The 5,058-nt window shown below is 33.8% G+C and overlaps 1 long non-coding RNA gene across 1 annotated transcript; it reads right to left on the reverse strand.

Annotated features, from left to right (window-relative positions):
* Positions 1 to 3,382: 3,382 nt before the first annotated feature.
* LOC142552546 (uncharacterized) lies at positions 3,383 to 4,777 on the reverse strand. Its single transcript, XR_012821837.1, has 2 exons — positions 4,302 to 4,777; positions 3,383 to 3,835 (listed from the first exon to the last, which is right to left on the reverse strand). It is a non-coding gene; the product is annotated as an uncharacterized LOC142552546 (long non-coding RNA).
* Positions 4,778 to 5,058: the final 281 nt, after the last annotated feature.

The raw sequence follows: 5,058 nt of genomic DNA on the forward strand, positions 1-5,058 counted from the left end.
GAGGTGAATTTTACTTGTGAACAGTACACAACATAGAAAAAGGATACTACCTAACAAATGATATATATCCGAAATGAGCCACTTCCGTGAAGAGTTTCTCATGCCCGCATCTAAGGCCCTGTAATCAATTATCCGGTAATTTGGCATTACTAGAATAATTATTGAGTTGTAAATTAAAACAATTATTTATGCCAAATAAATTCAAGAAGTGTGTTAAAAATATGTATTTTAGAATATCGGAGAATTTAACGATATAAAATACATATAGAGTTTAAATAACACATGAGAGAAAAATAAATGCAAAATCTGGATAAAAAAAGGTATGAGTATTACACTATATATATATACATACACACATAACTTACCTTAAGAGAGAGAAGGAAGAAAAGAAATAAGAAAGAAAGAAGTTTTCCCTCAAACCCCATTCCTGTCACCCTTGGAGCAACCGCAACAAAATCGCGATATCTCCTTCGTCCGGCTTCAAAATCTCAATCGGTTTGAGGGGTTGTCTTCCATACATCAGTAGCTTCGTTTTGAGCCATAAAACACGAATTTTGAGCTAGGAAGCGAGCATATCAAAGCTCCATTTTGTGAGCCCTGTTTCTGTGTATTAGTTTGGTGAGTTTCAGTTTTTGTGCTTCTGAATTTCGTGGTTTTGTGTATTGTGCGCTAAGAATCTCGACTGGTGGTTCAAATAGAACTTGTAGATTTGTTTGTTAGCTTTCTAGAGCCACTAGAATCATCGAATTTCAATAAGAAATGGATTTGTTATGATTTTTATACCAAAATGTGCCAAAACCAAATTCTTCAATTGAGCTGTGTAGAATACCTACTGTAATTTGTGATTATGACATTAGTTCAGTCGTATTCTGGATTTTTGGTTAAAATAAAAGTTGTATAGCTATGTCTTTTCTTTGAAATGAGACTTGAATCGTCAAATTCCAGTAATAATTGTGCAAGTTATGTTCATTTTCTGGAACTGCTCAGAGGCTGAAATTTTATGTGAGAGCAGATTTGATATCTTGGGTTCAATGTAATGTTGGGTTCAAATGATTGAGAATTTGAATATGGTTTCAACTGAAAAAACTTAGATAATTGAGTTTTCTTTTATTTTCAATTAGCGGATATTGATTTGAGTTAATATTGAGTGAGATACGAATTTTATGCTTTTTTGTGCCAAATCAGACATTGTTATGGAATGTAGTTTTCTTGATCGGCTAATCGTTGTTTTGTTTAGGCCGAGAGTCTTGAAGTGAAGTCGATATTGGATTGTCAAGTTGGTATAGGTATGTTACAGCTCGGTAACATACGACGGTAAAACATAAATTATGTTTAATTGTCATTCTGTGTTGCACTGATCGTATCTATGACTTGTTGACTATTGTAATTTGTTAAATACCTTCGTTGTGATATATGTTTATTATTGTGACATATTATTGGCATTTAGCATAGGGCATACTATTATGACATTCATGTTGAGCCCTATCGTTCTTGTTAACCCATTGTTGATATTCATTATTATCTGACATTGTTGTTTATCTCGGGTGGCTGATAGGCCTATACACATGAGACCGTAGATGTGATTGAACAATCCCGTGGTTAGTGTAGCCTTTTAAAGTGAGCGCTGGGATTGTGTCATCTAGTTCGTTCTGTTGTGTCATCCTGTTATATCGTATCAGCTGTATGGAGGCCGAGTCAGGGGTGTTATCGAGCATTATTCCAGTTGTTATCGTACCGTTTATTGGCTCCTGTTATTCCGATTATCGTTGAGTCGTTCATGCATTGCATATTACATTTTATTATATGATTATGCATGATTTATGTTTATTGTTGTTATTGATGGACTGTTTCATACCAGAATCCTAACCTACCTCAATTATTTAGTGAAGGGGGCTACTGTGGTTGCTTTTTTGGGAACCATGGTAGATCTGCTGAGTCGTTTTGCAGCATCAGGCCGAGGTTCCGCCAGTGGAGCTCGGGATTGAGGTTGGATTGCTTGGTTCTGTTCAGTGGAGTCTCCCAGTTAGTCTATATGTATGTTTTGAGTTTGTTTCAGTCTTGTGTTGTAGTTTATTTGTCGGGGAGATGCCACGTGTATCCGTAATGATATTTGGTTTTTTTTGTGATGTTCTAAGTCGACCATGTGATTCTTATGATCTGGTGAGTATATTTTGACTTCGGTTTTTGTTTTAATGACTCTAGTTCGAGTATATTTTGATATAAACTGCTGCTTGAGTTTTTCGGGATGTCTTACTTACGGGGAGATCATGCCGAAATTTTTCTAGGCCCCGAAGTCCGTTTTAAAGAATTTTAAACTATTTCCGCTGCAAATCTAAATCAAACCATTATTGTTTGATCATTAAATTTCATTAGAGTAAATGGGCCTCACACCGCATGATCCGATAAGAATGAAATTTAAAGAAAGACAAGATGCTGTAAGAAAAGATTTTGAGCAAGCATTTGGGGTTCTCCAAGCTCGTTGGCAATTATAAGAGGTCCAGAGCGACATTGATTCATGGATAAATGTAAAGAAATCAAGTATACTTGCTTATTTTACACGACATGATTGTTGAAGACAAGGGTCATGCAATATTGATTTGAGATCGTAATGAACTAGATACTTTCATAGCTAATTAGGGTTCAACCTCAGAATTTGATGAATATCGAAGAAATTCAGAGTTACGGGATAGTTAAGTGCATCATCAACTTCATTACGACTTGATTGAACACATTTGAGAAATATGTCCGCGTGATTAGTGAATGAGTAATTTATAAATTATTTTGTATCATTTCGTAATTTGTATACTTTCGTATTGCTATGTTGTATCATTTTTTTAAAGTAAAATTTTAATAATAAGTTGTTTGTACCAGATAATTGTAAAAAAAAATACATAAATTCATTACTAAATAAAAAAAATATTAATGAAAAAAAGTATAAATTGAATTAATTAAATTAAAGATAAAAATAAAATGTATATATCAATTTATTTAAATAAAAATGTAAATGAATATTAATAAAGTGATAGTGAGATCCATAATAATTTATTTGGTTGGTGAAATATTTGATTATGAAATATAAGATATTTGATTTATGATGTATAGCTATGGGCCCACAAATCATTTTTCCCCCGACCCCAACGATTTTTCTAACTCCGTCCCTAGTTGTAAAGCATTTAGTAGATCATAGGACATACCTTGGGGTTTATAGTGCTACTACTTGGAAAAACGTATTGCCGATGATTTAAGCACTAATACGTGATAAAATTGTATTGTTCGAGAGTTCAACTCTTGCATTGACTATCTTTTTTCCTATTTATAAGTCACATTTGTTGCCCAAAAAAAAATACATACATCCACTCAATATACAATTACATCCACTCGATACACAATTTTAAAGACGTATATTACACAAAACACTTCCAAGAATCCATGATCATACAAATTTATACGACCTAAACATGAAATGAAGTCCCACAAATTCAAATCCATTCAAGCAATTCATATATTCATTACAACTCAACTCGAACTCGAACTCGAACATATTTAAACAGAAACGATAAAACACATGGATCCATCTCCCTTCTTGCTTGTACTTGGTATTATTTCAACTATTCAGATGAGTAGGCTATGGTTCTTCAGGATGAAGCTGATCCTGACTGTGATATACTATAAAAGTTCGCTTGGCTTTGAAATTTCGAGCAAACCGGTCGGTTTTCGTTCCTGAGGAAGGGTTCTGATTGAAGAGGTCTTGGATTGCCTTAGGCATCGGCTCACCATTCATCTTACTCTTCCAATAGTTTCCTCCATCTTTTCTTGTATTAGCAATATAAGCAAACTGAAATATGAACCATCAAGGAATAATCATTTTCTTATTTTAAATAAGAAAATGAATCATATGGAATCAATAAATATTTGATTGCAGAAAAATATGGATGTGTATTTTATGACCACCCCAGAAAACTTGAAGGTGAAAGAAATAATCCAATAAAATTTTCACAATTACTCAAGCATGGTAATAATATATATATATCTACACGAAATCCTGAAAATTTTAAGAAATAAACCAGAAAAACCCTCCTGATTTAAATTAATTTTTTTACAAACAAGATAACACCATGATCATAAATTAGAAATTAATCAAAAAAAAAAAATCACAATCCACTTTTAGGTATGAACAAATTGTAATTTTTTAAAGAAAAACACAGGCCGATCGAGCTATTATTCGAAGGAAAAAAACAACATACAGGTAAACAATTACGAATATTCTGAATTTTGGTAAGCATGTAAGCGTAACATTATACCAATAGAATCGAGAGGAGGAGGAAGGCTGAAAAATCTCTCGTTCTCATCTTCAAAACTTGGTGTACTTTCTGTTAAGATTGGAACTTGGACCTAACTCAACCCCAAAAGCTAGCTCAAGGGGGAGGATTGTCTAAGACCATATATACAACTCTCAGGTTATTTATCCTACCGATGTGGGACAATTAACACACTCCTCTCACGCCCAGAAATGAACATCTGGAGCGTGGAGTTTACAAATGACCCAATTATGGGCAGAACGAACGTGGAGTTTACAAATGACTCAATTATGGGCAGAACGAGTGGCCTAATTATAGGCAGTCCAACACATAACGGTGGAACCTGGGCTCTGATACCATGTTAAGAATGGAACTTGGACCTAACTCAACCCCAAAAGCTAGCTCAATAGGGGATAATTGTCCAATCCCATATATACCACTCAAAGGTTATTTAACCAACAGACGTGGGACAATTAACACTTTCTTTTTATTGTAAAGTTTATAGCCTTTGACTTTAGTATATTACATAGGGATTAGGCATATACCTAAAAAAAGATTTGATTCAAATTTCTATATATTTTCAACAAGGAGATAATTATTTTCATAGTCAACTCCCCACGTTATGAGATTGGGAGCCATCCCTTTTTTTTACGATTGACAAAATCGAGCAATCAAAAAGGTAAGTGCTACCTATGTATTACATATGCATGCATGACTATTGTTTTGGTATGGTGGATTTGATTGATTGATTGATTGATTA

Source organism: Primulina tabacum, chromosome 8 (genome assembly GCF_025594145.1).
Source record: "Primulina tabacum isolate GXHZ01 chromosome 8, ASM2559414v2, whole genome shotgun sequence".
NCBI classification, from domain to species: Eukaryota; Viridiplantae; Streptophyta; class Magnoliopsida; order Lamiales; family Gesneriaceae; genus Primulina; species Primulina tabacum.